General features: G+C 49.5%; 1 long non-coding RNA gene across 1 annotated transcript; it reads right to left on the bottom strand.

The window, feature by feature from the left end:
- Window positions 1-755: 755 nt before the first annotated feature.
- LOC148108896 (uncharacterized) lies at window positions 756-11,892 on the bottom strand. Its single transcript, XR_015726582.1, has 2 exons — window positions 11,631-11,892; window positions 756-6,124 (listed from the first exon to the last, which is right to left on the bottom strand). It is a non-coding gene; the product is annotated as an uncharacterized LOC148108896 (long non-coding RNA).
- Window positions 11,893-27,589: the final 15,697 nt, after the last annotated feature.

Raw genomic sequence — 27,589 nt, 5'->3', positions numbered from 1 at the left:
CTCCTCCTTCTCCCCCTCTCCTTCTTTCTCCCCTCTCCTTCTTTTTGTATAAGCCGTTTTGCCCAGCTTAAACACATTCGTTTCAACTTTAACTCCCGCTGCTAAGAGATGGAGCACAATTAAAAAGAACCTTCTAGTCAGCTCTCTCAGATCCAGCTTCCTGCCATACCCAGCCCGCTGGCTCTGACCTGTCTCTCTGAGATGGCCCAGTCCCTTGTCCGGTGGGAGGTCTGACCGGTGTTTTCAGGGCCGGCTTCTCACCGTGTGTGTGTGTGTGTGTGTGTGTGTGTGTGTGTGTGTGTGTGTGTGTGTTCGTGCATGGAAGGGCTCTGGCAAGCACCTCTGGCCTCCTTTTTGTGCAGCCCGTTAGCTCATGTTCCAGGCCCTTGGTAGCTAATTCTCCAGCCGCCTTTGGGCCCCGGGCTCCTCCACCCGCGAGGCTGGGAGTCACCGCATCCTGGAGCTTTGGCGCTGAGCCCAGACCCCAGGCTGAGGGAGGCGGTCCAGCTGCCCAGGGACCCCACCAGTGAGAAGAAATGGAACACTCACACAGTGAACACATTGTACACACACGCACACGTCCCCTACACGTCTGTGTGTGCATGTACCTAGTGGGAGAAGTCTGGAGGGCACACTCAGAAAATGGTGGTGATGGATTGCTCCGGGTGGTGTGACTTTTGCTTGCAGAATACCTTCCCAAATTCCCTGAGTTTTCTAAAATGAGCATGCGTTATCTTTGCAAATGGAAGAAAATATAGATTTATCATTTTATTGTTTAAAAACGAATTGCAAATGTAATACATGTGAACAGTTGCAAAAAAAAAAAGACAAAAAGTTTCAAAGTCAATCAATACTCCCCAGAGCAAATGGAAGTGCTCATTTTATCCCAGCTTTTCCAAAGCGAGATCTAATCAATTCTTATCATTTTTACCAATCCAATGGGCAAAACCCAGAATCCAATTTTTTTATTTAATTTGTAGTTTTCTGATTAGTGAGACTGAGCGTCTTTTCATATGTTTATGGGGTGTTTGTTTTTCTCTGCGTGTGAATTTCCTGTTTACATTCTTCGCCATTGTTTCTTCTGGGCTGTTTGTGTTTCCCCGATTATGTTCTGAGCTCTTTATCTCTTGTGGATATTAGTGTTTTTCCTGTAATAAATGTTGTAAGTATTGTCTCCCAGCCTGACATTTGTGTTTGGAATCTGTTTATGGTGTCTTTTCCCACGTCGTATGTTCTCGAAAGGGCTTCCTTTACAGTCCTCAGTCTTTGGTTTTGCTTAGAAAGGCTTTTCCCATCCCAGGTTCAGACACTTTGTGCCACAATTTTTCCTCATGCTTTTATAGATTCTTTATGTCCAGAATTTTGATCTGACACTTATTGTTGTGTGTGCTGGGAGGTAGAATGCCAAGTTATAGTGTTCGAGGTTCCCATTTATTCAGCAAACTATTTCTCAAATTCCTGTGCTGTTTCATTGCTCATGCTATTAGTAGTATTCTTCATTTTGGGGCCATTCTAATGCCTTCCACATGAGGTTGGGGAACCAATTTGTAAGCTCTTCAGAAAAATTCGGTTAGGGTTTTGATTGCTGTTACATTGAATTAATTCATTAATGACTGTGCTTAGTTATTGGACGCCAGGCAGGGGTAAGACATTGAGTTAATTATTAATCCCTCATCTCACCGTCTATTATCATTCCTCCATGCAATGTCTTTTTCTTATTTTATAGTAATTCTTTTTCCCTTTCTTCCCTGATCCCGTCTCCTATGGAAGCACCTACTAATTAATCTGTTTGCTCTGTGTCTTTGGATAGTTCTTAATCCTTGTAAAATATTCCGTATTGTTTTGTGTCAAAATACCATACATTTTTTTCCAACCATCATGATGTTCTAAATTATGTCCACGTGGCTGGCGGGCTGTATATCAAATCCGTTGATTCTAGAAGGTGCACAGTATTTCTTTGGCAGCAGAGAACAGTTTTCTTTTTCTTTTTTTCCTTTTTTATAAAAGATTTATTTATTTAAGAGAGAGCGGGCATGCAGGATTGGGGAGGGGCAGGCTCCCCGCTGAGCAGGGGATACGGGGCTGGATCCCAGGACCCTGGAATCATAAGGGGAGCCCAAGGCAGTCTCTTAACTGAGGGAGCCACCCGGTGCCCCTAGCACAGTTTTCTTAGACAGTCTCCTGGTGGTGGGTACCGAGGATGCCTCCAGCCGTCTAATTCCATAAGCGATACAGATGAACCTCCTGGTACGTGTCCTCCTGAGGGCGTCTGCTCACATTTCTCGAGAGCCTGTAACCCGGAATGGCTTCACCGACTATATACTTAATTTTCAGTAAACGCTGTCTGATTGCTCTTCAGAATGGCTGCACCCGTTTTTGCTCCCACCCAGTGCATGAGTCTTCCTGATTCCCTGTATCTTTGCCAATGCAGGATATTTTCTGACTTCCTAATTTTTGCCTCTGTGATGGGGTAATTGTTGGAACGTGCATTTTCTGATTACGAGTGAAGTTAAGCGCCTCTCCGTGCACTTAAGAACTATTTGGGTTTCCCCTGCTAGGAGCTGCCTCATCATACCCCTTATCCTTTTGCTGTTTGGTTGATTATCTTGTTGTTAGTTTGCAGAAGTTCCTTGCAAATTCCTGGGTTGTAGATATTCCTCAATCTATCACTTGGCCGGGTCTTTGCCTACGTGTCCTTATGGAACAAAAATGCTTCATTTTGATATAGTCGAATGCATCTGTTTTCTACTTTATGATTTATGCTTTTATGTCTTGTTTAAGAAGCCTTCATCCTTAGGTCGCAAATATATTCTCCTGCACTGCTTTTTCTATTAGCTCGGCAATTTTAGCACCTTAGTAAACAATCAATATATGTACTTTGAATATGGAGTTCCCTTTAGTATACAGCCAAAGGTAGAGAGTCAGCGTTTTTTGCCACGTGTAACGAGCCCATTTCCCCCTCTGCTGTCTCCAGGAGTGCTTGGGTGAAGTTGAACAAAGGGCTCAGACAGGCACCCATGACTGATTTCTCATCTTAAAGAGACTATATCTACCATGTTTGTGTCCAAAGCATGGTGGCTGGGGGTCTGGGTGTACAGCCTTTACCAGGCTGAGGAAGTTCCTGTGTGCAACCATACTTCTTAGCGTTCTTATCAGGCATAAGTAGGTATTTGACATTAATAAATGCCATTTCTGTGTCTATTGAGATAATTGTGTGTTTTTCCTCTTAGGCCATTTATATATATTCTAATTTTATTTTATTTTATTATTTTATGTTTTAAAAAGATTTATTTATTTTGGAGAGAGAGAGTGATGGGAGGGGCAGAGAGTGTCTAAAGCAGACTCTGAGCTCAGCGTGGAGCCCAATCGGGGTTCAACCTTACAATCCTGAGATCAGGGCCCTGAGATCATGACCCTAGCCGAAGCCAAGAATTGGACGCTTAACTGACTGTACCACTAGGCATCTCTAGATATTCTAATTTTAAACCATCCTTTCCTTCCTTGTGTAAATCCTACTAGGTATGTTACTTTTTAAAAAAGAATAGTTCAGGGGATCCTGGGGGGCTCAGTGGCTTAAGCATCCGATGCTTGATTTCGGCTCGGGGGGGGGGTGATCTCAGGGTCATGAGATCGAGCCCTGTGGTGGGCTCTGTACTCAGTGGAGAATCTGCTCAAGATTCTCTTCCCGCCTCTGCCCTTCCCCCCCAACCCACGCATGCTCTCTCTTTCGAAAATAAATCAATAAATCTTAAAAAAAATAAAAAATAGAAGAAAATGGTCCCTTGAAGTGTAGCTTGCATAGAGAAGAGAGACAGAACAAGTGAGCACACTCCTGGGAGCAGAAACAGCAATGGTCATCTGTCCCCTCCTGGTCCTCGTCCGGCAAGGGTGACCACATCCTGATTTCTGACACCACTGGTTAGTGTTGTCTGCTTTAAAATTTTGCATAAGTGGGAGTGTAAGCTGGATTCCATTTGAAAATACACTGTTGGGTTTGAGTAGCAGATGTCAGATTTAGAATCTCTGCAGCTATATTCGTAAGTGGCACGGCTCTGAGATTGTCTTTCTTGTCCTGTCCTCCCCCAGTTTTGGAGCCAATATCATTCTTTGTAAAATGACTGGGGCAGCTTTCTCTCTTTCCTTAGTTTCTGGAACAACCTGCCTCTTATTGAGATCTGTTCCTTGAAAGTTTGGTTGAACTCACTTGTAAAATGAGTTTGGCCCTGAGGTTTTTGGGAAAGTGGGTATTTGAGACTATTTGGGCTTCTTCAATGGTCATTGATCTATTCAAGCCTTCTATTTCTTCTTGCTCCAATTTTGACATTTTATGCTTTGCCAGACATTTATCGGTTCTGTCCAGGTTCTCAAATATGTTAGACATATGGTTGTTCATAATATCATCTACTTGGAACATTTTTTCTCATGTCTGTAATTATTTTCTTTTTTTGTTGTTGTTCCGTATTTTATTTATTTGCAGTTTTCTCCCCTTTTTGGGTATGTGGGGAATTTAAAAAACTTGTCCCTTTGCTCCTGATTTCATTTTATCACATTATGGTTAGAGCATGGATTCATAGGATACCGGTTTCTTTTTTAATTTAGAGAGGCTTCATTTGTGCTTTACTACACGGTTGATTTTGTGACTGTTCCATTTGCCCTCAAAAATAACACATTTTCCTTTTGCTGGAATATCTCTGCTTCTGTTTGTTGTTTGGCTGATCTGGTTGTTCTTGTGAGAGAGGTGTTAAAATCGCCAACCACAGTTTTGGTGTAATCTGTTTTCTCCCTAGTTCTTTCAGTTGTTATATATTTTGAGGCTATATTTTAGGTGAACACATGCTCAGTATTATTATGATAGAGTCCAAGCCATTGTCCTTTTTAACAAAATAAAATGTCTCTTTTTGTCCCTTATGAGGTTTTGGCCTCGAATCCTGTTGTTTTCTCCTTCTGAGGCTAGCGTTGCTGGGCTGGTTCTCTTTTCTTCCTTATTTGCCTGGTTCTTTTTTCCCCCCATTCCTTTTATTTTCATCTCTTTACGTGTGTCTCTGCCAGAATCATATTACTAGATTCTTTTTAAAAAAACTCCTCTAAGACTTCCTGCCTTCTGTTTGCTGCAGTTACCCCACTTATACTTAGTTTAATCCCTGTTCTATCAGGATCTATTTCTCCCGAATTCTTTTTTGTTTCCTATTTATCATACTTTCTTTATTTTTACAAATTTCGCCATATTTCAACAGACAGATCTCCCACTGCTGGTGCGAAAGTTGGGCATTCCATTTTAATCTTCCAGTGCGTACCCCTGACACATTTAGACTCTGACTCAGGAGCATTTTTATTCGCTGCACATTATCAAAGTAGCTTCACCTTCTGAAGGGGACTAGGAACTCCAGAGGGGAAGAAGGCAGCGTCCTGGGAGCCCAAAGCCTTGGGGAGATAAGCGAAGGTGAGCAAAGATCCTTCTTCTCTGTACCCGCCTGCTGTTCCTCACACCAAGAGAGGACTCCTCCGGGTTCATAGCATAGGGCCGGAATGATAGTCTGGGCCAGGTCACGAGGAAACTTCGAGCATCCCCGGAGTCTTTTGGAATTCTAGTGCTCCGTTGCTCTCTGGCCCTCCCTGTCCTGAAGGGAGAAGCCAAGCCCCACGGAGAGTCACCCGCAGGCACTGGACCGGCCTCCCAGCTGACCTGCCAGCCTACAGTCAGCGTTGACCGCTGGCATCTAATAAGTCACTTTGGGTGTCTGGCCCCGTCTTCTGGGGCCCCAGCCACCGTCTGTGTGCAGTTGCATGAGACCCCCAGTGACAGCTGCCCAGTGGAGCCCAGGGAGCCCACGGAATCTCAGGAACTAAGAGTAAATCATTACTTTAAGGCTCTGAGTTCTAGGGTGGTTTGTTACACGGCATTAGAGACCCAGAACAAATGCAACTAAGAATCAACCGTGTAAGCCGAACTTGTGTCCCTTCTATGATAATCACCTTGTCCTGAGATGTGAAGGCGGAGGGGCAGGGGAATTCTGGGACTGACCCCTCCTTTTGTCATCTGCCCCACACGGCAGCCAGGAGGGAGATCGGCTTTGATGCTGTTTCCCAGATGGTGATGCTGGTCTTTCCTTCCTTAGACAGGTCCCTGGAGACACAGAGAGAGAAAAGAGCCAGTACAAAAGCATTTCTTGTCCTCAGCCACTGCTGCAATACCTGTCTTTTCCGCTCCGGAGAGTCATCCTTCCCCTCCCTACATGCACACACTCTCACACACACACACGGACTCACACACACCACACACACAGACTGTCACACCCACTCCCACTCACACACATGCACCGACACACACACGGGCTGTTACACACACAATCATTCATACACAGACGGTCACACACTCACACACGCAGACTTACACACACCACATGCACACACAGACTGTCACACACCCAGAGTCACACACACATAGACTCTTACACAATCATTCATGCGCAAAGACTCTCACATGCACACACAGACTCACACACATTTTCACACTCCACACACTCACACACACACTCCCACACACACACCGGCACTCAAACGCCTTCTGTCTCACGGTTTCCCGCTAGCTGCTCGGATCCGTCACCCTCCCTTCCTCCTCTGTGGCATCACCAGTGCCGGGTGGCGGGCAGGGAGCCAGCAATCTGTGCTGGGTATCTTGTTTGCACTGAATTTATAGACTCCTTGGGGGGAGAATTGATCTCTTTGTGTCCAAGAACCTAGTATGTTTTTCTACTCCAGTTTTCCTTTATGTAAAGTTTGATCATTTCTTTCATATGGATTGTGTTACATTTATTACTAATGATTTTCTGCTTTTTGTTTCTTTTGTGAATGGGATACGATTTTTCCCCAAATATTTTCTAACTGGTCATGGCTATTGAGTCTGCCCGTTTGCTTTACTCTTTTATCCATTTTGATAGTTTTTCCAGATGGGCAACCATATCATTTGCAGATAACGACAGTTTAATAATTTTTTTCCTTCCAGAAGAAGGAAAGCCTCTAGGGCTAGCCCAGACCCTAGGGGGCCAAGCCTGGGTACGCCATCTTGTGCTGTGCTCCCTGGGATCTCTGCAGGTGTCTCGATAGCTGGACAGAAGTGGGCGTCCTTGTTTTGTTCTGGATGCTGACAGGAATGCTCTCAAGGTCCACCTAAGGTATCAGGTTTGCTCGAAGTTTCGATGACGCAGTCTTCATTAAATCGGGAATTTCCCTTCTGTATCTAGCTTACTAATGGTTTTACAAGTCTGAAATGAATGTCAAATCTGATCAAATGCTTCTTCGGGGGTATCCGTGTAACTGGTCGCATGAGTTTCTGTTTTCATCTGTTACTATGGTGGGCAATACTACACTCGTGTTGTTGACCTAGCCCTCAACCCGGGCTGATCACGACCTGTTCGTCTTTCGATTATGTTGTGGCTGTAATCCATTCATATTTTGTTTAGGCTTTTGGAGAATTTTTAATGTGCGAAATGGGTTTACATATTTCTATTTTTAACTATCCTCGCTAGTTGTCTTAGAAATAGGTGGAACGTTTTCCATCTTCCTCCGCCTTCTCAAAACTACGCATACGATTGGAAAAAATTTAAAACTTCCTTTCATAAACAATGCTTGAGTCAAAAGGTAAATCAAAAGTACAAGAAAAGTTGCTTAAAAGTGAATAGCAATGAGAGCACGATATCAAAATTTGTGGGCTGTTGTTGAATTAACGCAAACACTTATTTGAACACAAAAGTGCATTTATTTGGGAACAAAAGTGCCTGGAAGTAACTAAGTGTTAGCCGAGAATTCTCCAAGACACACTTTAAAAGAGAAGTAATTTTTTAAACTCTGGGGATGAGTACATGAATACATATGTAAATGTAAAAATAGGGTTGAAAAATACCCCCAAACTACCCACAGAGATTAGCTCCAGGAGGAAAATGAAGTTGGAGAGAATGACAATGATTATAAAGAGGCACCTACTTTCATGTTTGAGTCTATAAACATCTGTACCGTCTGACTCTTTTACAGACAGAATATATTTTCATATCGCCTTTGCTTTTTAAAACCAAATTAAAAAAAAATTAAACAGATCATGCTAGCCACTTTGTCCAACCACAGTCTAGATAAAATGAACTGATCAAGAGGCTAGCATCCCCAAATCTATCTGCTTGGAAATTTAAAAACAAATCTAAGTAACATGAATTAAATAATAAATCAAAACTGAATTACCAACTATTTTAATAAAGGCACTACATATAAAACCCCACAGGATACTGCCCCAGACCTCTGTACTTAGAGGAAAATAAATAGCTTAAATGTAGTCATTAGAAGAAAGATTGAAAAGACAAGGGAACTAAGTGTTTACCTCAATAAGCCAGGAAATGAACATCAAAATAAATCTGAAGAAAGCAGGCAGAAGAAATTAATGAAGAACAGGAGCAGAAATTAATGAAATAGAATAAAACAACAGTAGACTTGAGCTATAAAGATGAAAAATAATTCTTTGAAAAAATTGAGAAACTAGACAAATCTAGCAAGCCTGATCAAGAAAACACATCAGTAACCATAAAAATGAAGAAGGGGTGTGACAGATACACAGATACGTGAAATGATAGGAAAATGCAAATTTTATGCCAATTCATTTGACAATCTAAAATAAAACGCGCAATTTTTAGGGAAAAAACATATACATACCAAGTCGTAGATATTGCAACCTGGCTAACCTGACCTCCCCCCAATTCCCTCTGAGCTGCCTCTCTCCACTCCAGAAACTACATTTCCCATGTGCCCTTGAGCTGGAGTTGAGCATGTGACCTGGACCCAGATAAGGGGAGGCACCAAAGCAGGACTCCAGAGGTGAAAGTGAGGAGCAGCGGGTGGAGTGGGTGGGGTGGGCGTGGGGGGGGGGGCTGCTTGTGCAGAGACCAGCCCTTGTGGCAAAGGCATTGGGTTCCACCAGGGCAGCTGTGGCAGAGGTGGTGTCCGGTGGCGGGTGGTGGAGGCAGTGGGGTTGCTGCTTGGACAGTCTCTTGGAGGGGGTGGGAATTTCTTCTCACTCTTGTCCATGTCTCTCACCCTCCCAGAAGTTCAGGAAACTGTCTAAACCCTGCAGTATATAAGTTTTCTGCCTTACTTAACCAGTTGTGGTCTACAGCCAGGCACTTTGGTATACCAAAATTGATTCAAGAAGAGGAAAAGAAAAAAAAAATAGATCTATCCAAAAAAAGAAGTTGAATCATAGCCTAATGCCAAGAAGGAGGAGCAGGTGGGTCAGAGAGGGAGGAGGGGGAGGAGGAGGAGGTAAAAAGGGCATATCAGATCCAGACAGCGTGATGGGAGAATTCTACCAAACCTTTAACGGAGGATAGCTTCTATGGTGGAATTCCGTAGGGAATATGTTCGATCTCCCAATTTTTATATGTTGTTAATGAATTCAAGTTTGCAAACACCTTGTATGCCAACACAGTGTAGATTGAGCAAAACCGACTTCCAGACTGGAATTTGCTTGTGTGGGCCTCTAGTTTGTCCTTCTAATGTGGTCCAGACCCTCATGGTAAAGGTGGAAAAAATGGGGCACAGAAGATGAGGAATGGTCCGTGAGCATCCTGCCTTCACTAAGCACCCCGCATACCCGTGCTGTTCCGTGAAGATTACAGCATCGAGCAAAGCAGACAGATCCCTGCCATCACAGAGATCTGGGGACACTCTCTTTGCAGAGGGAACAGTCAGTGCAAAGGTCCTGAGGCAAGAGTGTGCCTGTCAAATTCAGGGAAAAGCCAGAAGACCAGTGTGGCTGCAGTGAAGGCCCAGGGGGAAGTAGGGGGACAGGAGTCAGAGAGGACTGGGGTCAGCCCTGAGCGAGCATGGGAAGCCACCTGAGGGGTCTGGCTTTTTCTTTGCAGTGCCATTGCCCAGATGAGGGACTGGGGCCAGGGTGGTAGCTGTAGTGGTGTGAGAGGGGGCTCTCACCCAGATGTCTAAAGGTGGGGCTCACAGCATTTGTAAATGGCTCCATGTGGGGCTGAGAGAAACAGATGTCGAGGAGGATGCCCAAGAGATGTATGCCAGGTCTGGTGCCTGAGCTTGGAAGCCCAGGCCTCCACACTGGGTTGTGGCCAAGGGTTTCCCTGGGCCAGGACAGGGGTGTGTGGCAGGGCTGCTGCACACAGCTCTCTGTGGCCGGAGGGGCAGAAGGAGACAGTGTGTCAGGGAGGGGAGGTGATGAGTGGGTAGCAGAACCGGGACCATTCCTGTCCTCGATCATGCTTCTAACTGCATTTCTAAGCACATCTTTTTTTTTTTTTTTTTTTTTTTTTTTAAATTCGTGTGCTCGGAAGTGCAATTTTGCTGCTATTGAAATACAATGTGCCTTCTCTTTCCTCGGTCTCTCTGCTTTAATTGTATACCCCTGGCTCTGCGCCTCTGTGCTGGCCGGCTTGGAGATTCATAATTTCAGGCTGACACCATAGTAACCACTTAGTTTGATTCAAGATTCCAGTGTCATCCCTGGCTGCGCTTGAATAGGACAGGGGGAAGGGGGGAGGCGAGAGGGGGGCCATCTGAAGACGGCTCCTTACAGCAACAGCAATTATTTCTTCGTTTCCAAGGAAAATGTAAACAGAAGGTCAGCTCTGGCCAGGCCTCTTAATTTCCCTCCCTTTGTGGCGACAGGTTGATTTGGGGAAACTGGGTCTGTTTGTTATTTCTCCTCCTGGCTTCCCCTCCCCCCACCTCCAGCGACAGAGGCAGTGGCAGCTGCAATGACAGAGATGGGGCAGGGCACTATAGCGGCGGCAGAAGCAGCCAGAGCCTGCCTGCTGTCCCTAACAGCCCCACCCCGTGCTGTCCCCACCCTAGCTGCACAGCCACAGGCAGGGACCAATGCTTGCTAACGTTCAGGGAGTGGCCTGGGGTCGGGCCTGCCTCCCCACCTGCTCAGCAAAGGCCTGGAGCCACTACCTGTGTGCCCCAGGACCCAGTCCCGGAGTTTGCAAGTCTTCTGCAGGTGAGATTCCAAAGTCCCCAGCAGCGGGGGCGTGGAGTGGGTCTTGCAGCCGTCAGCTCTGAGCCCAGCTAGCCACAATACCCCCGGCCCTCCCGGCCCCGGCTCTGGCCTCAGGAGTGCCTTCCTGCCTCAGCCACCTTTCTGCTTCTCCAGGCCTCCTGTGGGCTCTGACCCCCTTGGCTGGACCCTGCTCTCTGGAGCCTGCATTTGACCCCATCTGTTCTGTGAGCCTCTCTAAACCTTGACACCATCAGGGCTCCTCGTGGTCCTGATGCCCGCACCTATCTGAGACTGTTTCCTCATCTGGTAAATGGAGACATAATAGCACCCTCCTTCCAGGGGTGTCGAGAAGCTTTGAAGCTTCTCACCGCACTCAGAAAGGATGTCTCTAAACAAAGCTGCAGCCTCTTCCCTCTGGAGGTAAGTGGATCATCCCGCTTCCCCCAGTGTGTTGAACTGAAGGGGGCAAGAGCAGCCAACACTCTGCCTCCCCCCGCCCCAAGCCACCCCCCCTCAGCCGTGGAAGCATGCAGTCTGGGTCCCAAGATGCAGCCCATGATGACAGCACTGCCTGCGGTCTGATGCATGACAAGTCAGGGGCTGGGGGGTGGCATGGCCTTCTTACCTCGAGACTCGGCCAGCTCCGCAACATGGGGTCTGTCCCTCATGACATCCCCTTTCCAGGCAGCAATGTGTGCGTTAATGAAGCCTCTTTTGGTTGTAAGTGGCAGAGCCTGGGAGGGCCAGGAGAAGTCCTTCAGGCACAGCCGGATCCAGGGCTCAGGTGATAACATCAGCTCCCCCTCTGTGTGTCTAGCTTTATCTCCCTCTAGCTGTCAGCTTCCTTCTGCGGCTCTCTAAGGAGGGAGAGATGTGGCTGTTGGCTGTTCCAGATTTACTTCCTGCCAGTTTAGCAGAAAGAAAACTTCTCTGCCTCAGCATTTGTAGGTCAATCCCAGGGAGGGACTGGAGCGACCTGATGGGTCCTGTGCCCCCAGCTTGCTCCACTGGGACTAGTCTCTTTCCAGGGGATAGTGGTCTATAGTCAGCCAGTCCTGGGTGGTGCGCTTCCGCCAGGGGCTGGGGCGTGTGCCTGCATGCGTGCATGTGTGTGCCTGCGTGTGTGTGCACGTGCACGTGTGTGCATATGCCTGTGTGCATGCGTGTGCGCACACGTGTGCCTGCGTGCATTCATGTGTGTGCCTGCGTGTGCGCATGTGCACGCGTGTGCGTGCGTGTGTGCATGCCTGCACAGCTTCCCCAGGGCTGCAGGCAGTGGAGATCATTTTCCTTGAGGAGGGGAAGGGATGTTACCCGAGGAAGGAGGACAGACATGTGGCGGCTGCTGTTCCTGGCTGTCCAGAGCCCTCAAGGCCATTCCCTGCACAGGGCACCAGTCCCAACACCCTGAAACAAAGAGCTAATATGTCGCCCACTGGTCCCAAGTCCCCCCACGACCTCCCGGCTAGCCAGGCACAGGAAGCTCCCTACCGACTGACTTCACCAATCCCCATATGCCCCAGGCTGGCCCACGTTCCCCAAACACGCAGGCCCCTCATCCCTACTCTCTCCCTAGAGCCTCTCTCTCCTCCTCCTCTCGCCCTTCCTGCCTTCTTCCCTTTCCACCTTCCTTCTTCCTACCTTTGGCAAGTGTTTGCCAAGTGCCTCCAGCATGCTTGCACGCCGCTCTAGCACGTGCCTCCAGCATGCTTGCACGCCGCTCTAGCACCGACTGTGTGCGGCCCACCCAGGAGCCCAAGAGACCTGTCCCTGCATTCCAAGCACTTGTGCTCTGCTGTGGAGGAGAGAGACATGAATGGGATGGTCACACAATTATAGGATTACACTCTGGAACGTTCCAGGAAGAAGGAAGGTGCCAGAAGAGTATCCATCAGGGGCCCTGACGTGGCTCATGCTGAGGGATGATCTCCAGAGGAAGTAACACTGTGACTGAGAGCTAAAGCGTGAGTAAAGAGCTGGCTCTCCAGGGACATTGGGAATGCAGGACTGTTCCAGGCAAAAGGGATAGTGTGGGCAGAAGTCCTGAGTTTGGGGGATGCACAGCCTGTGTGAGTATGGTGAGGGGGAAGGGGCAGCAGGTGGTGGGGTGGAGTGTGGTGAGGCTGGGGCCAGGCATCTGGCCAGCTACTGCTCCTTCGGGAGGCAGCTGAGGTGTCGCCTCCTCCAGGAAGCCCTCAATGACTTCCCCAGCCCTCCGCTATCCGGGCATTTGCATGCTGAATGGTGTTTAGTTGTGCAATTGTCCATTTTCTTCTCTAAGCTTTGAGCTCTTTAAGGAAGGGGGGGTCTGTATTATCTCAGAGTCCCTCGTGCCTGGTAGGAGTCCTGTCTCATAATAGGGGCTCAGGAAATGTTTGGGGGATCTGAAAAGGTTTCTCTGAAGGGGCAGCCAAGTCCTAGAGCACAAGCCAAAAGGACAGGAGCAGTGACAGTGACCCGCTGGTTGAAGGACGTTTCCTTCCTCAACACTTCTAGACCGTCCCGTCAACGGGGCGGGGTGGGGCGGGGGGCAATTTGAGGTCCAGGCTGGGGAACTTAGAGCCACAGTTTCGTTGAAATAGTCAGGACAATGCAGCTCAAAACTCCTGTGTGCCATTTGCTTCCACTAAGAGCTGATGAACGACCAGGAAGGTGCGGCTTCTGCATTTGGCTGAGTGGTAGATGCGAGCGTGACCTCTGCTTCCAACGCTGAGGGAGGGGTGTTGATCCGGGCTCCTCTCGGGAAAACAGGTTTATTCTTTCTTGATTCTATTAAAAAATTGACCTCCTCATGACAGAACATTGGAAAATGCTCAAAAGTAGAGAGGAGGTGGGGGGAGGGGAGGTAGGGTGAGAGAGGAAGGGAGAAAGAGATGAATGTCGGTCCTGTTTCCGCGGCTCACGGAAGGTAGTCTCTTCCAGAAAGACTAAAGCAGTGACCTGAAATTCCAGCTTTGTCACCTGCCAGTTTCGGAGCTTGGGACACCCCCCCCCCCCCCCGCCTTGAGCACAGGTCCTTGCCCGTGGGGCGGGTGCAAGGGTGGTCACATGGGATGACAAGCCGGCAGCCAGGAGCCTGGCTGAGGAAGGGCTCCCAGAGCCTTAGCGGTTGGTATTCAACACTCTCCCTGTTGCTAGAAAACACGTTTTAACCACATTTTAAAGAAGTCTTTCTATTGTGGAGATTTTGAGATCCCAAATTAACTGTCTTCTGCGGCTTCATCAAGGCAGGCTGAGTGGCTGTGCCTTCGAGTAAGTTGGGTGCCTTTCGGGTCCCCGGATCCTCACTCCCTGGGGGTACTCAGCCAGCACTGGCGGCAGCCTGGGGGTCTGGGCTGAGCTCACCGGGCCTCCTGCCCCCACTTCTGGAAGAGCAAGCAGCGCTCATCGCTCATTGCTCACACCGCAGAAGGTGTGTGGGGGAGGGGCTGCCTGTGGCAGGATGCACTTGGCCCGTTTCCTAGGAAACCCAGCCGAGAGTGAGAAGGGACTGTTGGCTGCTCCTGGGACTCTCAGGGCACCGGAGGAGGCCCCATAACTGGCCCTGTAGCTGGCCTGGAGTGCTGCCAGCTCACTGGGGTTCCAGCCCCCCTGCCTCCTCTGTGTCTCAGTTCCTACCAGGTGTGCATGGGTGGAGGGTGGAGGGTGAAGGAACCTCTGATGCTGTGATTTCTGAATGTGCTGTGGGTTCTGCCTACCTGTGTTTCACGCATGGTCTTGAGCCTATCCAGGCACCACCCCCACTGGCCTCCTCCCTCCAGGAGCTCCTCACTCCGGTGGACTGGCTGGATCTTGTCCCTAGTGACTCCTCAGCCCCAGCCTGCATCCACTCCGCCACAGATCTGCCCCTGCTGGGATTCCTGGCAGCAGCCAGGGGCAGGTGGTCTTTCTCTGCTCAGGGTAACTTCCTTACCACTCTGGGACACCCCCGGGAGGTCAAGGGAGCCCTTGTGCCTTGCCTGGTCAGCAGTGGGGGCACTGTCAGCCCCCACCTTCAACCATGCTCATAATCTCATAATCTCCCTCGCTTAGCCTGATCTCTTTCCCAGAGCCTGTGGCACACAGCACCCTTTTCTGTCCACAATTTCTAATAATAAGAGTAGGTACCACTTTCTTGCTCCCGCTATGTGCGGTGTGCAGTTCACCCATCACTCTGACTTCACAGCAACTGGAAAGGAGGGCATGACGTCCATCGTGCAGATGGTGAAACTGAGGCTCGGAGACCCTTCGCATCTGGCAGAGTTGTGGTGCACATCGAGTTTGGGGACAAACCACACAGATACTGGGGCTGGGCCACAAGAAACAGGTGCAGTGGGGTGGGGGGAGTGTACAGGATCTAAGAGCAATGCCTTTCCACATCTAGAACTTCAACTCAAGACTCTGATCCTCTGAGAGACCACTGTGAGCACCCAGGTGGGCTCAGGGAGAGAAATAAACCGCAGGCTGTCGGCTGCAATTACTGAAAGCTACAGCCTTGGGCCGGTTGCTATTTTTGGTGACCTCTGTGACCAGCGTCTGCAGAGAAGGCATTCTAAGTCTGTGCTTGAAGAAATTGTCCTGACTTGTATAAATGTGCATTAATGAGCTTTGTCCTGGCCCAGACACGGGTTTTTCCTTAATGTTTAGCTAATTTGCAGGAAGCTCCTATACGTTGAGAACCTGGGTCCAGTTCACTCACGGCTGCTCCTCTTTGGCATGAGGGACGGGGAGTTTTGCTGTCCAGTGCTGCACTGGAAGCCATCAAAGCCTGCCCTCTGCTCCCACCTGCTCCAGTGCCTCTCCCAGGGGCTCATGGGAGTGTGGGCAATGAGGGCTCTGCCAGAGCCTGTGTGTGGATGCTGGCTCTGCCACTTAGCTATGTGGCTGTGCAAAGCCACTTACACTGTCTGCGGTATCTCGGCTTCCCCATCTGTTAAATGGGGAAAATACCAGTGCCTACTTTAGAAATAGTGTTCTTAGGAAGATTAAAAGAGTTTGTATATGTCAAGTGTTTAGAACCAGGCCTGGCACTATGGAGGTGTTTATAAAACAAAGCCAGTAAGCAGGTAGAGATGTCCTGGGCAGGTGGGACGCCCCGGCTACACCCGCATCCTCCTGCAGAACCCTGCTGGGTTTTTTGCTTAAGGTGGCTGAGTCTCAGGCCATGTGCCAACCCTCCGTCCTGGCACAGCTGATGGCATCCCGGAGCCGTGTGTGAGCTTAGGGTCCCCTGAGGTGAGCTGGCCATGCAGACAGGTGTCCTGTTGGATGCTTGGTGACACACAGAGGCGGAGGGAAGAGGAGCCCCACTCCCCTGCCCCTGCCCTTGTCCGGTGGTGGTGGTGGGGGGCTATCAGAATCTCAGGGTGCTTATAGCTTTCACACTGGCTATCATCCTCTTTCCACTTCTCCGCCCAGGGGATTCTGGCATTTTCCCTACAGAGTACTTTGCTGGATCCCACGGAAGTGGCCTGGAGTGTGTAGTTGGAAAAAAGCATCTCGAGGAATTCTGATACATTCCTCCCCTATTGAGAGCCACTGACATGGAAACAAGTTGACGCTAGAGAAAAAGCATTTGCCAAGACTTTTGACATACACACGGCCTGAGGTCTTAGACATGAGAAGACCCTCAAGTTCTGGGGAAGGATGGGCGAGAGTGGGGCGGGGCAGCCTGAGCAGGACACCCACTTCCCCGGCCCTGCTGGGCAGGTCTCTTCCAACCTGTTCAGGCAGAGGCAGGTGGATGCTCAGATGGTCACCCGCCCATCCCCTGGGCACCGGAATCAGAAGGCAGGTGCAGCCTCGGGCCTCAGCAGCAGGGCTCCAGCCACGTCCCCTTCGCTGACCGGCTCACCAGGGCGTGATGCCTGCACTGAGTGGGAGCACGGCTCTGGGGACCTCCAGTGATCTCATCTTGGTCTAGTTCTTCTCCTTTTAGTTTTCAGCCAGCTCCCCTTACCTGTCTCCCAGGCAGGACCTGAATCCTGACAGTTCTGCTGGTGGTCCAGCTAGTCTTAGGGAGTATCTGGAGAAGTCAACGGGGCCAGACGGGGAGGGCCTTGAATGCCGGGGGAGCAGAGCAAGGTGGGCAGTGCATGGCCAGGTTTAGAGAAATTCTCCCCTCAGCTGGTGTGGGGAAAGCAGCGACGGTGGGGACATGGGGGCGGGCAGCCAGGCGCTCTTGGCATGTGAGAATAACTCCTCTCTTCTACACTAACTGGGGTGGTGGGGGCGTTGATGGGGATTATGGAGAGGTGAGTTCCCCTCCAGGGGAGATATTAAAAGTATTTATAACTGGTGCAGTAGGGTCCCAGTGGATCGGGAGCAGTCGTGGGCCTCAAGCTGGAGCAGGGCCTTTTGGTGCCAGACATCAACCTGCTGTTGCCTCCTGGAGAGACTAGGGGCCCTGGGCTTCAGGGGCAGCTGGGTGGTCAGGAGGTACAGACGGGCTGTCTGCTAGCCAGCTCTGAAGTGTTTCTGTATTTTAAACAATTGGTATATAGCTGTACTGGTGTGTACAGCTGGAGAGCAGCTCTGACCCCCAAACCCCCACCTTGGGGCCGCTGCTGGGTGAGGGGACCTTCACGGCAATCCACGTGAGTGATGGTGAGGCTGCAAGAGGGGAGGTAGTGGGGCTGGAAAGGAGGGTTCAGGTGGGAGAGTGCTTTAGGAAGCTGATCTCACCAGACTTGTGAAGATGTGGGGTTGCTGGGAGGCCCAGATCCTTAACTGGGGTTCCTGGGCCCTTCACTGAGGCGCTCCAAGAGCTTCACAGTGTCCACAGAGCTGGGAGTAGGGTACGGGTGCCAGACCCTCCTGGCAGCCAGATGGGGCAAGGCCCGTCTACACTGTACCACCTGGGTGCTTCGTGTTCATCTAGAGAGAGCGGAGGTGGGAGCCCCCAAGGCCGGCAGGTGTGATATGGGAGGTGGCCCTCTTAGACCCGGGAGCAATCTTTCTCTTTATTCTTTATCCCTCCGCCAGGCCCTGGTGCCTTCCCCGCCCCCACCCCAGCCCACCTTAGGGATCAGCCTCTTGACAACCTTTAGCTCTGCCGAGTGGAGGGAATTTATCCGCTTGGCTGGGCCTGCTCCCGGTCCCAGAGGACCATGGCGCCTTCAATTACTCCAGGTGCAAATTCATTTCATCCAGATTCACAGAACGGCTGCGGAGGGCTGTGCTCTGGCTTTATTGCAAAATGCATTATTTTCTCTCCTCTCTCAAAAATATTTATCTATGCTAATTTAGCACGGGAGCCAGCTAAGTTCTGCATGGGAAAGTGCCCTATTAATTCTGCCGCCTGGAAATACTGCGTCCGGCTGCAGAGACGTTCCTGCTGCTTCTGGCTGGAGGGTGAGGCTGGGCGGCCTGCTCCCGCAGATTGGACCCCCAGGCCGGAAGGGGAGCAGGCTGCCTGGCTGACTGTTTGCAGAGGTGCTGGGGAGCCCCTGTCTCCCGCATAACTCTTACAGACTGAGAAAGGAAGAACCTTTTGCACTGGGGAGGCAAGGTGGGAAGGGCCCAACTTTTTGGGTGGCCAGAGATGAGCTCCATTCTGGGGCAGTCTCCTCCGCTTCCCCACTGGGTGACATTGACCATATGATACGAACCACCTGAGCCTCAGTTTCAGCATCTCAACAATGCAACGGCGACCTTGCAGGGAGGCCATGTAGGCCGTTCCTGTGACGCTCGCAGGGCTGCGGGCATGAAGCAGGGGGTTGTGAAGGGAGGTTCGTGACGCTGCTCACTTGCACAACCGTGCTGCCCAGAGATTGTTTTCGCCGTTTGCCCATGAGTTAGGCGTCACGTGTCCTGTCTCACAGACGAGCAAACTGCCTAACTGAGACCCCTCGGTTCATGTCTCCAGGACCTCTTAGCAAACACGATGAGCAGCCCTGGCCCCCCCTCATCTGAGCGATGCCACCAGGTTCCCAGACCGGAATCCTAGGGTCACCCTGGACGCCTCGTTGCCCCCCACCCTCTCCCACATCCAGCCAGCCCCCCAGCCCGCGAGCCAGCCTGCTGCCTCCAGGGTTTTTCTCTTCCGCCGTCTCCCACCGGGAGAATGCAGTCCCCAGTTGCATTGTTTGCAATTCCAGCCCATTTCCCAGCAGCTGTGATCCTCTTAAAATATAACGGGGATCATGTCATCCCACTGCTCAAAGGCTTCATGTGCCTTTTTGTGGCATTTGGGGCAGAAACCAGGCCCCCGACCCCGCATGCTGCTTACTTGCCCCTTTGCCCCCCTTGCTTCCTCCATTGGAGAGGGGCCTTGTCCTTGACTCCCAGCCTTTGCCATGCTCTTCCCTCTGCCTGGGGCACTCATCTTCTGCTCTTCACACTCTAGGACTTGTCCCCTCATTTGAGTCTGGGTTCCAAGGTCACCTCCACAGAGAGGCCCACTGGCCTCTCCTATTGCCTGGACGGTCCCCCTTTTTTTCCTTGTGCAGTGCACAACCCCACCCTGAGTATTTCCCTTTACCTGTCCATTTGGGGTCTGTCTCTTCCCAGGTAGTAGCCCGCCTAACATGGGTGTTTCCTACCTCTTTTCTTCCTAACAAGACCCACATTTGGTTCCGTTGCCCACCCTCCGGGTTCTCCCAGTCCCACCGTTGCTGATGGGTCTAAACCAATCGCCATGACTCTGTTGCTGTCACCACTGATTGCTCTCAAAGCCGCAGGAGGCCCGAGTCCAGCTCGAGGTGTGAGGTTGTTTCTGGGAAAGGCTCTTATTTTTCCTTCCTATTTTTTTTTAAGGTATAAGGTACACAAAGTAAAACTCACCCTTTTTAGTGGATGGTTCGGTGCGTTTTGACAACTGCATATAGCCATGGAACCACCGCTACAATCAAGCTGTAAAACAGCGTGTCGCCCCCAGACTCCCCGGTGCCCTCCGTGCCCCGCCCCCTCATCCCGCCCCCGGCAACCGCCGAGCTGATTTCTGTCCCTGTCGCTTTTTGCCTTCTCTAAAAGCTGCATGAATGGAATCACACAGTGCGCAGCTTTGACTGGAATTTGAGACTCGTCCATGTCATTACATACACCTTCCTTTTTATGGCAGAAGGGCGCACGGCTGCACAGACGTGCGGGAGTTGGCTTATTGATTTCCCGGCTGAGGGATATTTGGGTCGTCTCCAGGCTTTGGTCATTAGGAGTAAAGCTTCCATAAACATTCCTGTAGAGTTTGTGCGGACACGTTTCTGTTCACTTAGGTCAATACCTAGGAGTGGGATGACTGGGGCATGTGGTAGATGTGTGTTTAGCTTTAAGGGAAGCTGCCAAACCCTTTCCGAAAGTAGCTGTCCTCTTCTGCACGCCTCCAGGGAGGTATGGGAGTTTAGTTGCCCCACATGCTCATGGGCACTTGTAAGTTTTTGAAAAATAGAAATAGATGTGTTATCTCTTTGTGGTTTTAACTGACATTTCCTTAAACAAAGGGTCCTGAGCATCTGTTCAGGTGTTATTTACCATCTGTGTATCTTTTTCATTGAACTGTTCAAATCTTGTGTGCATTTCCAATTAGACTATTTTTTCCTTTTATTAAGTTTTGAGAGTTCTTTATATATTCTGGACACGGGCTTTTTATCAGACACATGATTTGTGCATATATTCTTTGAGTCCTTGCTGCTCTTAACAGTGTCTCTGAAAGAGTAGAAGTTCTTATTTTGATCAAATCCAATCCACCGGTTTTTTCTTTTATGAAATGAATTGTGATTTTGGTATTGAATCTAAGGACTCTTTGCTCAACTTAGGTCACAAAGATCCTTGTTATGTTTTCTTTTAAAAGTTTTATTGTTTTAGGTTTTCATTTAGGTCTCTGTGCCATTGTAAGTTATTTTTTTCATACGGTTCAAGATACAGATTGAAGTTGTTGCAATTCTTTCCTGCCCGCCTTCTTCTTCCTTTTCTTCCTCCGACTCCTCGTCTTCTTCTTCTATTTCCTCTCCTCCCCCGCCCCACTCCCTCCTCCTCCTCCTCCTTCTTGCATATGATATATAATTGTTTCAGCCCCATCTGCTGAAAAGACTACCCTTCCTCCATTGGATGGGCTTAGAAACTGTCAAAAATCAATTGATCATAAATGTGTGGGTCTATTTCTAGACTCTGTTCTGATCCATTGATCTCTACGCCCACCCTTTCTCTAACACCTCACTTCTCGATGATGGTACCTTTATGATCATTCCTGAAATCAAGTAGTGCAAATCCCCCAACTATGTTGCTCTTTAAAAAATTATCTCAATTATTCTAGTTTCTCTGCCTTCTCATATCAAGTGTAGAATCAGATTGCCAGTTTCTACAAAAATCCCTCTGGGATTTTGATTGGAACTGCATTGTATATACATAGATAGATCAGTTGAGGGAGAACTGATATCCCGAATCTTCCAGTCCAGGAATATGGCTTATCTTTCCTTTTTTTTTTTTTCAGTCTTTGAGTTTTTTAAAGATTCCATGTATTTACTTGAGAGAGTGAGAGTGAGAGAGCACAGAAGGAGAGGGAGAGCGCAGAGAGGGAGAGGGAGAAGCTGAGCAGGGAACCTGATGTGGGGGTCAATCCCAGAACCCTGAGATCGTGACCTGAGCCAAAGGCAGATGCTTAACTGCCTGAGCCACCCAGGCACCCTGATTTCTTTCATCAGCGTTTTTAGTTTTCAGCAGGGAAATTTTGAACATATTTTACAAGACTTATACCTAAGTATTTTATAATTTTTGATGCTATTGTAAATGGTACTTCTGATATCAATTTCAAATTGTTCATTTCTAGTATATAAAGCTATAATTGAAATTTGTGTATTGGCCTTGTGTCCTCTACTATTGTCGAGGTCACTCATTAGTTCTATCAACTCCCTTTTAGATTCTTTACGATGTTCTACATCAATAATTGTATTGCCTGTATTTTTTCAACCTGTATGCCTTTTATTTCTGTTTCTTGCTTTATTGCATTGGTTAGGATTGCCAGGACAATGTTGAGTAGAAGCACTGAGGGCAGACATCCTTGCTTTTTCTTGATCTTAGGGGAAAGCATTCAGTCTTTCACCAATATGTATGAGGTTAGCTGGGCGTTTTTCATCCATGACCTTTATCGGGTTGAGGAAGTTTTTAATCATGCATGGATATTTTGCTATTCTTAAAAGGAGTCAGATGGAAGAAATTCCCTTTTCTTCTGAACAGTTTTGTATCTGGGTAAGATGCCGGAAACTGTGGCAGCCATTATGTGGCCATGAGGAGAGCTAGTTCGAGGAGCAAAGCCAACCCACTGATGATGGAAGTGTGGAGAGATGGAAATAACCTGGGTCCTTTCCATCAGTGGTTCACTGAATTAACTGGTCCTGGACCCTCGCCTACCACTAGAATTCCTGCTTTATTTATTTATTTATTTATTTAAAGATTTTATTTATTTATTTGACAGAGAGAGAGACAGCCAGTGAGAGAGGGAACACAAGCAGGGGGAGTGGGAGAGGAATAAGCAGGCTCCCAGTGGAGGAGCCCGATGTGGGGCTTGATCCCAGAATGCTGGGATAACGCCCTGAGCCAAAGGCAGAGGCTTAACAACTGAGCCACCCAGGCGCCCCTAGAATTCCTGCTTTAAAGGAAAACAGTGAATTAATAGCCTTTGAGTGTTGGGGTTTTCTTTCTTGAATCCAAGAACCACTAAATGAACACATACCGATGCTTGAGGATAGGGACTTGTTCTTTTTTACTGTTTCGTGCCTCATGCCTAGAATGATACCTGGAATATAATAGGCACTTGCTAAAACTTTGCTGCATAGACCAATGAAAGCCAGGACCTGGAGTATTCTCATTTGAATAATCATTTTTGCTTCAATCTAGTGGGAAAGCCCTGGGGAAAGAGCAAGGATGTTTAGAATATGGCAGGTGAACAAAGGATGCCTGCTCTGAACTTTGAAAAAGTGACATCAGAAACCCAAGTAAGAATGAAACCACAGGTGCTGGCGAGGTTGTGGAGAGAGAGAAACCTCGTGCACTGTTGGTGGGGATGCAAGCTGGTGCAGCCGCTGTGGAAAACAGTATGGAGGTTCCCCAAAAAGTTAAAAATAGAGCTACCCTATGATTCAGTAATGGCACTACTGGGTACTTACCCAAAATTACAGAAACAGTAGATCCAATTGCTATGTTTATAACAGCGTTATCAATGATAGCCACATTATGGAAAGAGCCCAGATGTCCCTCGACTGATGAATAGATAAAGAAGAGGTGGTATACACACGATGGAATATTATCCAGCCATCAAAAAGAATGAAATCTTGCCATTTGCAATGATGTGATTGGAGCTAGAGGGCATTATGCTAAGCGAAAGAAGTCAGTCAGAAAAGACAAATACCATATGATTTCACTCGTGTGGAATTTAAGAAACAAAACAAATGAGCGAAGGGGAAAAACAGAGAGAGAGGCAAACCAAGAAATAGACTCTTAACTACAGAGAACAAACGGATGGCTACCAGAGGTGATGGGGGGTTGGGTGAAATGTGATGAGGTCTAAGGAATGCACTTGTCATGATGGGAAAAAAAGTGATAAAAAAGAAAATAATTTTATAAAAAAGAAATCCAAATAAGAATGGACTGGGGTTAAAATCAGGTCTCAGTGCGGACGTGTGAAAGGGAGAAGAAGAGGAGAAAGCAGCAGTTAATCCAGGGGAAGACAGGGCCAGCTCCAGAGCGCCCCACTCAGATCCCTCGTACGGGTCTAAAAGCCGGATATCTGCCATGTAAGGAACGGCATTTTTTTCCTCTCTCGGAGCGACAACCAGTGAGACTTGTTCTTCAGTCATGAGCCCTGTTATTCGGAAGATAAACTACACAGATTGCAACAGGGAGAGAGGACATGTAATGCTTGCAAAGTTCCTGCGCGGAGTTGCTCTCTGCCTAGGATTTGTGCGTGTTGCAGCTTCACGTTTCAGTTAGATGTACCTCAGATGAGGTAATGGCGTTGTGACTGGCTGTCACCTCCCATCAGCCCATCACTCTTGGCCCCCGGGGAGGTGATAGACGGGGTCAGAACACGCCTCCCACACCGGCTTGTCGTGCCCACTGGCGGAGACTACTGTGCGTGCTGGGCTGGGGGTGGGCAGTCCCTTCTCTGGCCCCCACCCCCCCGACAGCAATTGACTCATGCTACCTTGGAATGTTCCGGACCATTTGGATTTATACTTTTGGTTGTACAGTACAGGGGTTAACGTTGGAAGCACAAGGCAGAGTGTTTGAGTTCAAATCTCGTCTCTGCCACATACTAGCCTCTCTGTGCCTCTGTTTCCTTATCTGTACGAAAGGGGGTGCCATCTGTACCTACCCCAAAGGCCCGTGTGAGGATAAGCCACATGCATAGGCCCTGGCACAGACCAACTGTCAGTAGGTGTTAGCTACTATTCTCCCTGGTGGAGGGTGACCGGGCCAAAGGATACCGTGCAGGGGAGGAGAGGGGGTGATTCCACAAGGGGACCAAGAATGAGTCCCACAGAGGTGCCAGAATCCCACAGTGGCCCCAACAGCTCAGCCCGGGAGCCAGGGAGCACGTTCCCTGGGTGACACTCACGAGCTGATGGGCATTCAGACAAACGTGGTTTCGAGGGGTGGGGAGCATCCCAGACCATGGGCAGAGCCACATGTTGCATTAAGGTGGGAATCTCAAGGTGACAAAGCTACTACAGGGGGAGCGGGCACGGTCTGTGCCCCGAGGTGACACGACGCCAGGAAGACATGTGAAGTTAGGGCATCCGAAGCCTGTACTGGGGAGTCGGGCAGGACCACCGCGGTCAGCTTCAGGCTCAGCCTCGATGTTGGAAGTAGGGGAACGGCCTCATGGGGAGGGCCTTGGGGAACAGGTCAGAGGGACCTGTAGAGGGTGATTCTTCAAGTGGGTTGGGATTGGCAGTAGAGGACGGACACCAGAACTCACAGGCCTATGGCCATCCTGACTGTGGGCAGGGAAGCAAGCAGCCCCATGGCTCAGAATAAAGATGTCCTGGGGTCCTCTGGGGCTGACGACAAGTGGAGAGAGGAGCAGGAGATTGGGGCAGCAGGAGGCGAGGGCCAGCCGGCCAGTGCCTGTTAGACGGGAAGTGCTCCTGCTTACAAGGAGGAGTGGAGAACAGGTCAGTTCTGGATTGCAGGGCTGGCTTGTGGATGGCTCGTCACCCCAGGTGCAGATGCAGGAATGTCACAGGCTGAATAACCTGTTTATTTGAGTTTAGCTTGGGATCGACAGAAAGGTTGCAAGGGACGTGTAGAGAGCTCTGTATACCCTCACCCCGCTTCCCCCGTTGTTGCCTGATCACACCAGTGTGGTACGACTGTCACAGCGAATGAGCCAGCACTCACACATTATCATTCATGAATGTCCACAGAGGACTCAGGTCTCCTTAGTCTGTACCTGATGTCCTTTTTTAGCCCCAGAACCCTATTCACGACGGACACCACATTACATGTGTCCATCACGTCTCCTTAGGCTCCTCTTGGCTTTGACAGTCTCTCACTTTCTGTTTTTGATGACCTTGTCAGTTTTGGGAAGTGCTGGTCGGGTATATTGTAGAATGCCCTCAACTGAGATTTGTCTGACGTCTTTCCTCATGACAGTGCTGGGGTTATAGGTTTGGGGAGGAAGACCCCAGAGGTAAAGGGTGATTCTCATCATGTCAGATCACGGGAGCCCGCTGTCAGCATGATGTATCACTGGGTGTTGACCTTGAGCACCTGGCTGAGGTCATGCTTGTCGGGTGTCTCCACTGTGAAGTTACTCTTTCTCCCCTTTTCCGCACTGAACTCTTTACAAGGAAGGGAAAACATATTTTTATGCCCATTTCACGGCTGGGGAAAGCAAAGCACAGGGGCGTGAAGTTTCTTGCCCAGCAGCCAAGCTGACATTCAAGCCAGACAGTTCTCTTAAGTCTTTTTGAAAGCTGCCACACAATATCACCTCGAGAAGGCACCCGAGAGCTTGAGATAGTCAGGGTGGGTGCTAAGGGGAGAAGGAAGCTTAGGAAGCCCCTTGCTTTTTTGAGAAAGGTGGGCACACAGGGGAAGCTTTTACCTGTGAGACAGGGTGCTTCACAGCCAACTTCCTCGTGGATTTAGGGGAAGCTTGTACTTTTTGCCTGCTTCGCATTGCTTTTCCTTATTTTGGGAAAGTTCTTGATTTCCCTTTGGGGAAGCACCCTCCCCTGTGACGTCAGCCGTGGTGGGTCTGTCCATTAGTGCGATGCTCCTCTGTCCATGGGGTGGCCATGAGATTCACGCCACGCCGGTCATCCTCCCTCCTCCCTAGGACTTAGAAGCAACACGTGCTGGGTTGGCACTAGTTGCCCACTCTGCTCTGCACAGGAGGGATGCCTTCCCAGGCTCTCTTGCTCTCTGACTTCCAGTAGCTTCCACCAGTGGGAGGCACACGTAGATTAGCGAAGAGGAGGAAAGGCAGATTCTCCCTCTGGCTGTGGTGTCTCCCATGGTGGCCCTAGCCTCCAGGTGGAGGCTCTTGTCTGCTGCTGTTGCTGGGGTTCGGGCCCCCTGGGCAGCCCCAGAGTCCAAGCCAGCACCAGCCCCTTCTCTTGTCCCCTCTCTGCTCTTAGGAGTGGCAGGTGGTTTGGCTTGTCAGTGCGCCATCAGCTACATAACCAACCCCCTCTATTAAATACTTATCTTCAAAAGACCTGGAGTGGTTTCTGTTTTCCAGACTGATCCATGTGAGAGCCAATTGGCGTGGATGCTTCCCTGGGAGCATGTGATAAAGGCTGCCTGCCTGTTCTTACAGCCTCAGACTCCACTCTTCTGTGGCTCATGGCCTTCCTGAAGCCTGGCTGTCCAGCTACCCTAGATCCTTCTGCTATGTTCCTTTTGTCATTTCTGTTTCTGCTGCTTTGGCCTGAAGATTGTAATGTATATGAGGAAAGGGCTTTTCCAGTTGGAGCACAGTCTACGAATGATGGTTCCTGGTGAAAATAACACCTTGAAGCTATCTTCTTTCTCTCATTTTCTCTCTCCTGGCCCCTTCCCAGAGTCATAGCATTGCTTTTGTTCTGGAAGTGTTATGTGTAGTACTAGATTGGTCCCAAATGCTCCTGCACACGGGGCTGGGGCAGAGAGCCCTGTTTGCATCTTTTGGGAAAATGGACACACAAGAGACAGAGGCTGGAATCCCTCATCTCTGAAGGGGCCGGCTCCAGCATGAGTATCCTGGGGAAGGCTTTGGATGAGGGTGACTTGGGCACTGTGCTCATCCCTGATTCAGACATCGTGGCCATGTGAGAGGGTGGGCCAGCCACCAAGGAAGGGTAGCTGCATGGACATGGGCCCTGGGGAAGCCAGCTGGTTACTGTCTAGGCAGCAGATAGGAAGAAATGCCCTTTGGACCACATTTAGCCAGGGCCGCCAGAGTTCTAACAATAAAGTGGAATTTTATTTCCATTTGCCAACATTTCCCATGTGTACCTCTTCCTCGGGGATATTATTCCATGCTCAGACATCAGAGCTGCTCAGTGTTGCATGGATAACTGATAGGTAGGGAACCCCATCACTACAGATGCTCTGCCATCCTAGGCTTGCGTGGCTGGGGTCCCGGGCTGGCGGCAGGCTGGACCCTAGACCTCTTTGAGGTCT

The sequence above is a fragment of the Ursus americanus genome, chromosome 14 (assembly GCF_024610735.1).
Source record: "Ursus americanus isolate L20-20 chromosome 14, mUrsAme1.1.p, whole genome shotgun sequence".
NCBI classification, from domain to species: domain Eukaryota; kingdom Metazoa; phylum Chordata; class Mammalia; order Carnivora; family Ursidae; genus Ursus; species Ursus americanus.
Note: the sequence above shows the minus strand (reverse complement) of the source record. Positions and strands in the feature narration are given on the sequence as shown.